Source organism: Arvicanthis niloticus, chromosome 17, assembly GCF_011762505.2.
Source record: "Arvicanthis niloticus isolate mArvNil1 chromosome 17, mArvNil1.pat.X, whole genome shotgun sequence".
NCBI lineage: Eukaryota > Metazoa > Chordata > Mammalia > Rodentia > Muridae > Arvicanthis > Arvicanthis niloticus.
Genome location: NC_047674.1, coordinates 3,161,744 through 3,174,588, shown reverse-complemented (window position 1 = coordinate 3,174,588; position 12,845 = coordinate 3,161,744). Strand labels below are relative to the sequence as shown.

General features: G+C 41.3%; 1 protein-coding gene and 1 pseudogene across 4 annotated transcripts in view; one reads left to right on the top strand and one right to left on the bottom strand.

Moving 5' to 3' along the window:
- The window catches only part of Fbxl17 (F-box and leucine rich repeat protein 17), a 421,711-nt gene that overhangs the window by 123,370 nt on the left and 285,496 nt on the right, over positions 1-12,845 (bottom strand). The gene's annotated exons all lie outside the window — the stretch shown is intronic.
- LOC117722839 (small nucleolar RNA SNORA17) lies at positions 5,556-5,679 on the top strand (annotated as a pseudogene).

Genomic DNA, 12,845 nt, shown 5'->3' with positions numbered 1-12,845 from the left:
CTTGATTTGCAAATGGAGACTGTGAGTCCTGGGAGCCATAGCACTCTCTCCCCCAGAGATGACTTTCTCCTGGGTTTCCTTTAGTTCCTGCTTGTTCATGATTGATATAGTTTCCCTTCCAATAAATTCACGGCTGAGTGTGGTTCCAGCACTCAGGGAAGATGAGTGTGTTGGTCTTGGCAATTTACTGTGCTCCTGCCTGGGTGAAGCTGTAATATATGGAAGAGAAGGCAGCCATTCTAGGACAGCCTGGCTATATTTACCTCTCCAGGTCCCCAGACTTAACTTGCTTCTTCAGACTTGTTTTTCCTTCTAGTTTATCTCTTTCTGTCTTTGGCAGTTAGAAAGTATTTATTTTGGGAGAAAAATAATCTCTGAACTGTTTATCAGTTATTTTATAATATTCTTTCCTCTGCTTGGAAAGAAGGAGTCGATGTGACTTACCTTCAGGGATGCTGGGGATAAAACATACTTTTGCCACACATAAGTATATCATTCCATTGCTTAAGGTTGGGAGATTTAATCTAATACTTAGTGAAATAGAATCTGCTGGACTCAGAATATCAGAACTTCTTTTAAATGAAGTCAGAGGACAGATGAAATATGATTTTCCTTCTTTGAAATGTCTTTGGCTACATAGTGAGATTGAGGCCAGCCTGGGACTATACAAGTCCTTGTTTCAAAAAAAAAAAAAAAAAAAAAAAAAAACAAGTTTAAAAACCAACCAATCCCCTAAAAATCCTGAAATAAAAATCGCACACACACAAATACAGATATATACAATGACAACCCCTCCCATCCTGAGACTTTTAAAAATATTAGGGCAGGTATATAGGCCACTGAATTTTGAGATTTTTCCCATAATGAAAATGAACTGGGTAAAAATGTTCTCACTTTGAGTTTAATATGAAACGATGGTGGAACTCATTTTCTGTAGGAAAGAATAATGTGTCACCAAATACCACATGAGAGGACAGTGTTAAATAGAGAACGAAACACTTTTTTTAAATTTTTAAATACAGCTTATCAAAGTAAACTATGACTTTTCCAATCTCTATCATTACGTAATATTTGAGAATCTTGTCACTCTCACACAGATTTCCCTTTGTTCCTCTACCAGTGAAAAAGTTAGTAAGTTTTACAAATATAGGTAGAATTGTGTATGTCTGTTCAGTGTGTATTTTGGTGGATAAAATTCTAAAACGCAAATGCACAAGAAGTAAGAAAAGTAACTGTGACGTCCAGGCAGCCATTACATGGGCCAGCTGGTGTCAGTCGTTAACTCTAGCCCAGCTCACCCGGTGTGTGCCCCACCTGCTCACCTGCATTAGGGCACATTGCCACGGTTGCCTCAAAGCAACCAGTAGAGAGCATGCCATTTAATGCTGGCCAGTAATTGCATCAAGCCCTTAGCCTGAATCTGAAAAATTAATGTTTTTCTTTTTCAAGATCTATCTCTTGTTTTTCTTACTATTTTTCCATGTTTTAATACATGCATAAGTTAAGGCAAGAGGAGCTTCTCTTGGACAGTCATGGGCAAGACTGTTCTCTACAGTGTGAGTGCTTCTGATGGGCCCTGCTCTTGCTGACTGTTAAGCAGGACAACAGCTGAGAAATTACAAACACTGGCTTCATTAATGCCCCACAGAATAAATTCAGAGGCAAAGATACTTAAGCAAAACCTCTAATGTCATGGGCAAGTCCAGGGCCAGGGCAGCTGCTCTTGATTTTCAGCTTCCTAAACAAGAATTTGGACACAAACAGGTTTCTAATGTATTGAAAAGCCAAGACTTGCAGAAATGAGAACATTTCTTATATTTTCCCCAAGATCCTTGATCTAATTCTTTTTCCCTAGAGTTTTTCATTTGAACGTGTAATTAAAAATACAGTATTTACCTTTGTAGTGGCTACTACTGGCTGTCAACTCAAAAGTATCTGAGTCACCAGGAAGGCCAACATCCAGGAAAGCTTGCACACTGGGTTGAGTGAGGTGGGGGAACCTGTGTGGACTGTATGAGCCTACAGGCAGCATCCTGGGCTGCAGACAGAGGTGCCTCTCGCCATTCCCAGCATGCTTCTGCCAACACTGCTGCCACCACTTGCTCGCCAGAGTGGCCATATCTCAAGGAATATAAAATGCAGTACGCCTGTTTCCTTTAAATTACTTTCTTTCAGGCATTTTGTTGCAGCAACAAGAAAATAACTAATAAAATATTGAAACAGACTGTAATATTTTATTGTCACTGTTCAGGCATTTTCTGGTCAAATCATAATTTGTGTCATAGTGCTATCTAATATAAAGTATAACAAATCAAAACAAAATAGTGTGGTAAGTAAAAATTTATATCTGATAATGATATTGTATTGGTTTTATTGGCATCTTTATCCTACTTAATAATGTCCTTTTCTTAAGAACAAGGGTGTTCCCTTCAGCACCCTACTCAGGGTCATGGCACACAAGCTTAAGAATTGGACAAAAGCATGCTCTAAAGGATGCTAAAGACTGTACTGCAGATATGATTAATTATACATATTAAAAAATTAATTTTAGTGGTAAGATTGTGTCTTATTAACCAAGAATTCTTGGAAAATATAGCAGACACACTGATCTAAGGTAGACTGAGTCCTTTAATTATCACAGGTGGGAATCACTTCCATTGAATGATAGAGATCATGGCAAATATTGTTTTAAAAAGAAAAGCCTCAATTTGATATCAAACAACAAATGTTTTTAAAGTTGAATTTGAAAAATTCAATAAGATAATTTTCTCTATTAATATATTGTCAGAAATTTTTTCTGTAGGTGTAAATCTTTTTATGTTGTATATTTATGTAAGTGTGTATATTCGTGCATTTGTATGCTTGTGTCTGTGTGAGTATGACTTCAGCCTCCTGCTACCCTTTGAATGTATGTATGAGTGTGTATGTTTTCATGTGTGTGTGTGTGTGTGTGTGTGTGTGTGTGTGTGTGTGAATGATCAGCCTCCCATACTTTTCTTAAGGTCATGAGTAATTAACTCATAGTTTACCTTCAGGTTAAAACTGGTGCTAGACTAGATTCTGAAGACTGACCCCATAGCCGTGGGCATGGAAGGCAAGTCCTCCACTGTCAAGTTCCATCTCCAGCATGGACAGTATATATTTACAACTGTCAACATAAAAAGGAATAGTTTGCCATAAAATATACAGATTTCTATGATGTTCCATTAATCTATGCTTTTATGAGTTTTAATACTACCTAACACTGAAACAGAAAATAGAGGGTGAAGGTACAGGAGAACTGTGGTGAAATTGACATTTTTGTTGATCTGGATACTGTTTTTGGATTATGTTCAGCTTATCGAATTGTGTGTTTATAATAAATGCACATCTTTCTCCATTATATAACATTTACCAATAATAATTTTCTGAAAAGTTAAAAATTATCTTAGAACATTATACATGCCACTTAGAATAGTCTGCTGTTTTGGTATTTTTATAAATTAAACAATATTGTCATAGTCATAGATACACATAAAATATAGAGAAGAATCTTATCAGTGCAGTACAAGACTAATTATTTCACATTTAATCTAAATACATATTCTAGTGACAAGATAAGGGGTAATACTGCATGCATCTTAGCTTCCACTAAGGCTTAGGCATCAGCTCTTTCCAATGGGAAATTAAACCTTGAGGAGATCACATGATCAGAAACCATGGGTGTCTGTCTCACCAATTCCAGTATGCTTTATTTGAAAGATAGACCAAATTCTCCTTTCTTAAAAACTAAATGTCCCTGGAGAATGTATGTGCATCAGTGTAACTGTACCATAATGAAATTTCTGAAGGCTTTAATAAATTATTCACGATTTTTAAAATACTTATGTTTGAAAAATGATATGAGTTTCATACTAAGAAATTCAACTGATCTGGTCTCATTTAAGGCTTAATTTAATAATATTATCAAATAAAAATAAATACTATTAAATAAATTAAATAAATAGTATTACACCAATCAGCATTTAAATTAGTTCTGTAAAACCTACTTAAAGTCATTAAAAAAAACTGCTGTTCTTAAACAAAGTAAAACTTCAGGACATGGAAAATGAAAATATGGAATAAGGAGACTCTTAAAGATTTTTTAAAGATTCAGAATACAAGGCTGATGAAGTGCAGTCTGCACCTGAGTTTTTAACAAAAGTCTACTCCAGAATCATCCTTCCAGTTACCAGAAGGTGTGCTGAGACAGAGGAGGCTAGTCTGCTGTATGACACAAACCTCAGTGTCCTAGATCATGAATCAGTGTCCATAGACCATAATGAAGGACAGGTCCTCCTGTGTGCTACAGCCCAGCCTCATGCTTCATCACCGACGGCAGCCTGAACTGTGACGACTTCCTACGCTGTCTGCACCACACCAGCCTAAACTCTTCCTTCTTTCTGAAACCTCCTGATCACAGCCCAGCTCTCATTTAACTTTCCGTCTCTGATCTGCTGAGATTAGAAAGATATCCAGCAGACTGTGTTAGAAGGTAAGCTCTCTATCTTGTTTGATGGGGACGAGTAGGTACCGGGCAAATGATAACTATTGCATTTTCTCACTGTGTCTGTACAACAGTCTAATTTACTGTGCAAGGAAAGGTTCAGAGCATCTAAACAGTCCCCTTATCTTCATACACAAAACATGGTACTGAAGTCAGGCCTGATTCACTTTAAAGCAATTAGACCCTCTGCCTTCAAGCACAAATGGATTTGGAGAAAAATCTGGTATTATCATCTGAGAAAACATGAGGACTTTCACATGTTCTCACTCCCAGCTAGTGCCCAGAGCTGGAACTAGATAACCTTGCCTCCCGCGAGTGCTGCTCCAAGCGTCACTGAAAACAAGCTCAGGGCTTCGGGTGGTGAGCAGTACTCACTAAGCAGCTAGCACAGAGCCGAGGACAGGACAGGACTAAGGGTCAAAGATGCAGGTAAGTTTAGATCCTGCTCCTGCTATTTATGTTTTATCCTCCGGCAACAGAGGACATGGTTCTGTAGGAGTCTAACAGTAATAATAGAGACGTTCAAAGTTTACAGGGCTGGCGAGGTGGCTCAGCAGTTAAGAGCACTGGCTGCTCTAAAGGACTGGAGTTGATTCCCAGCACCCACATGGCAGCTCACAATTATCTGCAACTCCAATTCCTGGGATCCATCATGTCACGTGGTATACATATCTGTGCATGCCAGCAAGGTGCCCATGCACATAAAACAAAATAAATGAATCTTGAAAAAAAAAGTCAACAATTGTTAAGACTAAAAGAGTCAATGAATGTTAAACTACAAGATATAATAAAAACTAGTCTCACAGTCCTTGCAACCAATTTATATTCTAATAATCCTCCATCATTACGTAAGCAAGTCCGTCATAGAGCAAAGTCCACATGTCACATACACACACCCTGCAAAGCGCAGCCAATTCACACCGTAACTGTGGCTCTTCCAGGCACTCCAGCGAGGGATAGTATTCTCTACTGTTAACTTAAGAGTACCATGGCAATGGCATCCTGAAAACAACATCAAGAATTCATTATCCTTGTCCCTAGAAGGTGTGGCTGTTGTGTCACATGTGCATCAGTAGGTGGCAGAGAGGAGAGAGGTTAAGTCTATGCTCCGTGTTCTCACCTACGAACATCTGAATGGTTAGTGGCCTAACATTCTCTGAGAAATGCAGGTCTGAGACGACCACCAGTTTGGCAGATGGGTCCTGGACATGGAACTAGCTAGAGATAAGCACCAGTCAGGCGTCACATAAGCACAGGGCGAGAGACCTTGCCTGAGATGACCCCTGCCTGGCACTGTAATGCATAAGCAGAGCACAGCACTCCTGAGACCACGCCTGGGACAACCCCAGACACTCAGAAACCCTGGGTGTCACTAAGAGGAGCAAGTAAGTGTTGGAGAAATTGGAGAGAAAAAGAAACAGAAGGATGGGTGGGCACAATGAAGAGAGGCCGAACTGGAGACTCAAAGGTAGTGAGGAACAGCCTGATATGGGTCTGGTGATGCCACCTGGGACCATGCTGCCACCAGAGGCCCATCTAGGTTCATGGCCCTGAAGTAGCAGGGATCTGTTACCACCAAAGGCCAGGAAGATGTCCCTGGTCTGGGCGGCCTTCTGGTGATATGTTGATGTCTGAGGGCTTTATAGAATTGGCCCTACCCCTCACCTGAGCATCATGGGAGAGCCGGCCTTGGGGCCATGAGAGCTGACCATGCCACTAACCACCTAGAGTATTCCAGCAAATTACAGGAGTTGCAGGAGGGTGAGCCACCCCTGGGGATATGAGCAGTGGCCCTACCTCTCATCTCCCATGTGCTGGCATTGGTGAGTGACAGACATCCTCCTCTCCCTTTGCCCTCACCCCCTGGGGCTGGAGACTGGTCATGAAAGCAGGAGAGCAGGCCCTGCACCTCACCTGGGCAACACAGTAATCTGGCCCTGGATGTGGGGGACTTTGGGTGACATGAGATGTGAGAGCCAGCCCTGACTCCTGACGGCTATGCAGTGGAACTGATGAAGGAGACATGCCCTCACTGGTCCCTCACTGTCTATGGCAGGCAGGGAAGCTGGGGTCATGAAAGCGGGAGAACTGATCATGCCCCTCACTAGTTGCAACACTTGGGAGAATGGGCCCTGTACCTCAGCTGGGCAGCAAGGTAGAGCTGGCTCTGGCAGCAGGGGCTGCAGGTGAGCCAACTCAGAGGGCATGAGAGCAGCAGCAGCGGAGTGCTGAGCAGCTCTGACACCTCTGAGGTCCAGATCCAGGTCCTTGAATTGGCCCACCCAAACATCTGCCCCAGTGATGAACTGCTGAAGTGAATGAAGGTGCCATGCTGTCCTACAGATCTCCACAACACTGTGCATCAACAGGGTACCCAAGAGGAGTCTCAGTGAGATTCTAGGATCTTCGTGGTCAGGCAGAAGCCAGAAGCCTCATACCAGACCGATAAGTCACTGCAACAAACATCTGCAAGCACAGGAGTCTATACTGTGGGATGCAATGTGACACACTGAAGCTTTGGCAGCAACATATTTTTTCTCTCTTGGCTGAGAGCTTGCAACGGTAGAGGCCAGGTACAAGAGGAGGGAGACATGAGTGGGTTTGGGGTGCATAATGTGAAATTCATAAAGAGCCAATAAAAAGTTAAAGAAAAAGACTTCATTATTATCCAAAATAATCCAGGAGTCACTAGAAGAGGGCAGGAACTCATGACTCTCATTTTTGTCTGCTTTTCCCCTAAGGTATCAGATGAACAGTCTACAGTATTTATAAATGACAGGATAGCTGAGAACAAACGGAGATTATTAAAAAAAAAAAAAAAAGAAGAAGAAGAAGAAGAAGAAGACCTTAGAAGGACAAAGAAAGTGGGAGGCAAACGTAGTCTCTGACTAGGGAGATAAAGAAACAGTCCAGCCACCACTATCGTAAAACAGATTAAAATCTGTGGGGCGGTGGGCTATGAAAAGCAGCTGGGCGCCTGGTCGAGTACAGGCCTTGAACCCTGGACCCTAATGGGATGGTAGGTGTTTGGCCTTGCTCCAGGGCCCCTGGTTCCTTTCACTTAGCTTCAGCCCTCCACAGCCCCTCCCACAGAGAGGAACAGCGCCTCAGGCTCTCCCACATGTAGATGAGTTATCTCCAAGCTCTCAGAGCAAGCCAATAAGAGTTATCTGCTGTTAGACCCTGACCCACCCCAAAACTGTATATAAGAGCCCTATTTGAAAGAAGTAAAGGTGTGCGAGAATCATCCCATTGTCCGAGAGTTTCTGTCACAAGAGCTGTAACACTTGGGATGAGATTTGCTCTCCCTAAGCGCCTTCAGGACCCTCCCCTCATTGCTAGCTAGCCGGCTTCTCACTGGCCCAGCCCAGACCAGATCAGCACAAAGAAACAGGTGCAGCACCTGGGAGCAACTGGGTGGCAACAGTGGAGACACAGACAGAGGCAGCGGAGGCGGAGGCGGAGGCGGAGGCAGAGGCGGTGGAGGCAGTGGATTCCCCCATCTCTGCTCGCACTCTATCCCCTTGGCCTGGATCCTCGCACCAGGCCAGATAGGGACCCACAAAAATCTATGTTCAGTGACTGGTTTCATGTTTGCCACAGATAAAGTAACTGCCACTCATTTTCATATTTTATTAAATTATAAAGAACCTAGAACTGCCCCACCCAGCAGAGAAGCCATAACCCTGTACTGTTATGGAGAATCTGAAACAAGGACAGTCCAAACTGACAAGTTCCAGGAATGTAAAACACAGACCATGCTGCATAGGTAGTATGAGAAAAATATTTCATAGGCAATATAGGTTGATTATGGGCTGAAGTGACAGTATTTTCATTATATAGCATTAAATGTTATTACAATGAATTTTACTAGTGTCTGTTCACGTTTTTTCCAATGTGATGACTAGAAAATTCTAAATTACTTATGAAGTTCTCATCTGTGACTTGCATTATATTTCTGTAGGACAAGGCTAGCTAACAGTGAGAATTAAACCTACTGCACACAAATAGCAATGCATAACAATTACTCTCTTTAATTTAAACAGGAAAGGCTTAATTTCATTAAGAATTACACTGGCAAATTGGAACTGAGAAACAGATGTTTATGTGATGTTAAGCAGAATGCAATTAGCATGTTAGAGAGATACATTAAACATTTTTACCTTTTAATATCAATGTCCACAGATCTATGATTTAAAGAATTTAATTCTAGGGATTGGAGAAATGGCTCAGTGAATAAGGTACATGAGGGTCTGGGCTTTGAGAATTCGAGAACCCTTCAAAGAGCCTGGCATGGTAGCCTGTGCCTGCAATACCAGCACTGTGAGGAAGGAAACTATTTTCTCAAGAAAAGCAGAAAAAGCCAGCTCCAGGTTCAATGAGAGACACTGTCTCAAAACACAAGGAGCGGGGTGATACAAAAGACACTTGAAATAGTCCTCTGGCCTATAAACACATAGGTACTGGACAGTGTGTGTATGTGTTCCCATGCACACGTGCACGCCCAGAGCCAGCTCTCCCATCATGCTCAGGTGAGCGGTAAGGCCAGTCCTACAAGGCCCTCAGACATCAGCATATCACCGGAAGACAGCCCAGCCCAGGGATATAAGTCTGCTTGGTGTTTGGTGGTAACAGATCCCTGCTGCTTCAGGACCATCACCACCTTGCCTTTTTCTCTTCTGTACTAGGTTCAAGACTCATGTTTTCATGATTTCTAAATTTATATACATTCTCTTCTCGCTTTATCCCTCCTCAACTTGTCTGTCTATAAGAAGAAGATATAAACAAAAGGATGTAGGCCTGTTTCTATTTCCATGACATCTAAACACACACACACACACACACACACACACACACACACATCTAAATATAAATGTATATAGATTTATTTGGCTAGAAAGTCCTCATTCTGAGAGTTTCCCAACTGAGCCACTTTGACCTTTAAATCCTGAGCAATATATCATAGTAGCTAGGTGTCAATTGAATACCACAGTGCAGTGTGGTATTCTATTGACACTTAGCTACTACAGCTAGGAAACCCTTCTGCATATAATCCCACTGCCATCACTAATATTAGTTTCCCTGCTAACCTCTTCCCAGTGACACCTATTTCCTATACACTGTTGACTTTGTCTTTGGAAGACAAACCTGTTTTCTCACTTTCTGCCTGCATCATCAGCAACTCCTCAATTTACAGCAAAAGTCTAACTGTAGAAAAGCTGTTAACATTGCATTCCCAATCACCTATATCTACCACTTCTGAGCTTCAATATCCAGTCTGCTACTGCAGAGGATGCCTTGCCCATGAGGGAGTGCTCCCAGCCCTGCCGCCCCACATGCCTGGGTCACATGTAGGCTGGTGATCTTAGGGTGGCCTTCTCTATGCTATGCAGGTAGCTGTGAGATATAATCACACATTCCACTCATATTACATTGTGCAGGTCTGCTACCAATGGAAGATCATTTTGAAAGCAAGTAAGAAAGATAATGTTAAGAATAAAAGTTTGTTGGTCCCCCCCCCCCCAACATGCTGAAGCTAAAACAGTACTCAACAAATAACAAAGACACCTGATTACTGTTAAAAATTTAACTTACGTATTTGGTGGAAACATAGATTTCATAGCATGCTTTACATGGAATAAAATCTCTGCCTTCAAGTTTGTACTGTCTCAAGACAGCACAGAAAAGGTATTATATATCACATACCACAAGCTGAACTTGCTTTTGGTTTCTCTGGTGATCTTTCACTGTGTTAACATAAATTTAAAAAAACTTAAAAAATCTTCTATTCTTAAAATGTTCTATGAATGAAACTATCTATTAAAAAGATCTTCCTTTCAAAAATAATTTGGTTAAAAAAGAAAAATGGAATAAATTATTTTAATGTATTTAATAACAATGTCAAATATAACACAGGCTATGATTCTCATACACGTGTTAAGTATGTGTATGATACTCATTCCTTATCTTCAAGTATGAATTATGAAATTGCTGGACATTTTCAGTAAACTAATTTGCAAATATAAAACCCCCAAGATCCTAATGGCATTAGTGTGTTGATCTCAATTCCCTACATACCCCCTAGGATACAAGGAAGAACAATTCCTTTATATGTAGTAGCAGATTTACCTAGTTTTGTAATTTTGTCTTTTATAACAAGTGTTAAGAATTTACTAGAAGAGATCCAATTTAGAGAAAATAAAATTATTGGTTATGAACCAAAGATAATTTATATGGATGTTCCAACTACAGAGTTAGAATAAAGGAAATATGTTTCACTTAGTCAAAATTTATATTTATACTACTAAAATCTACATTATATTGTAATGAAAATTCACTTTAAAGTCTGTAATGATAAGTCACTTAATTTGAAATGAATTTCACTTTGGAAATTTGGTTTTGACTTGTCATGTTGATTAAAATGCATTGCATCATGGGAATGAACGTACAGAATATTATCACATAAGGAGACTTTTATACACACAATGCATTGCATCATGGGAATGAACCTACAGAATATTATCACATAACGAGATTTTTGTACACAGAGCCTGTTTCCAACCCTTTAGAGTCTGGTGAGTTTCATGAAAAAAAAAAAAAAAAACAGTGAATAAGGCAGGAGGATGATGGAAAGAAATGACAGTCACATAGGGAAAGGAGAAGTCTCAGGCTGGAGGAGGGGACAGACAGTGTGGAGCCAGGTATGTGCCAGTTTCCTCATAGAAAAATGGGGCCTCAGAGGATCCAACATTTTCTAAGAAGCAGTAAGTCTTGAAAACCTTCCAGCCCAATGCCCTCAGATGCCACCAGAACTTCTGTCCTCCATGATGTTAGAACTGGGAGCTGAGCTACTGAGAGACTTCCTGTAGGAGTTGTAGCACTTCCTGTGACGTTCCTGTAGGAGTCTCCACTCTGCTTCCTTACACCATGCCATAAGATATTAGGTAACATACATAGAGGCTTTGAAGTGTTTGCTCAACTCAAGACTTTCCTATAGAAGTGTTCTATGCATGTCTGGGGCATGCGAGCCAGCACTCTGCCAGTCTAACCAGTGGTGACAAAGCTATAACAGTATATCATTGGGAAACAGTGGGAGGAAAATAAAATGAAGGAAATCTCAGAATGAGAGAAATCTAAAGAGGCTTGGTCCTGTGTTTGAGGCCTCAGGCCAAAGCTCAGCTAATCCCGCCTGCATCACACGCTTCAGCATACGGCTGTTAGTAGCTTCACAGGCACCTCTGTGTCCTCCGTGATATAGGAACAGCAGCCTTATTTCTCAAAAGTGAAGAACTGGGCAAGGGATAAATGAACATGGACTGTGGGTAAACACAGGTCTTCTAATAACTACCAAATTATTTTAAAATTTAATCTGAAGTTGACTGGAAACTTCCAATAGTGGGGAGAGAGCTAAGGAAAACTTCTCTCTCTGCATTTGAATTTGTCCTCTGGCTAACTCCCCTTGATGAGTACAGCTGTGTATCTGTCACCGAGAAACACTGCTAGTGGAAGGCCCTGCCTGGCTGGATACTGCTGAGAGTGCCAGTGGAGTGACGTCAACGGACTAACCTTGTAGGGAAGTAAGCAGCGATGTGCCTCTCTTCATCTGTGAGGTGTGCAGCGGGCACGCCGAGGCACAGGTCATGCAGGCTACTACACAAGTGGGCTGCAGGGCAATGTCCTCTAGTAGGTTGACGATAGCCTTCAAGTCCTCTGACTGCATTGTTCCAAGGGTGACCGCTAACGATGAGCAATGCCTGAGGGTTGTCAGGCCACCTGAATGTTTACTTTTTAACATTTCTTTTGATCTTAGGGCTTTAAACAAGCCAGGATAAACGATTCATTTCCTTTCCTTTTCTTTTACCTTTTAATTGCCTTTCAAAATATAAGCTTACTATATAAACTCCATCTGCCTTCAAAACTGGGATCCTCCTGCCTCCACCTCTCCAGCACTGGGACTACAGGTGTGTGTTATAATAACTAGCCTAGAATCATATATTTGTAAAGGCATGCACAATTGAAAATATTTTATTTATTCGTCTAAAAAGCATTTTTAGAAAGTTCATTATAGCTGTTTTGTAAAACTGATTTCCCACTGTTGCCTATATTAGGAAGTTTCCAATCCTTCCAGCCTCCATTGACAACTCTGAGTACTAGGACTACAGTTGGTGTAAATGAATACCTGTAAGCCTGGCACCTGTTTTTCCAAGAGTACATTATGCTGGACTGGCAAAGGGACAGCTGCTACATGCCAGTCTGGTAGGATAAGACAGAATGGCAGGATCAAAGGAACCGAGAACACAGTTAGGTGCCTGATCAATAC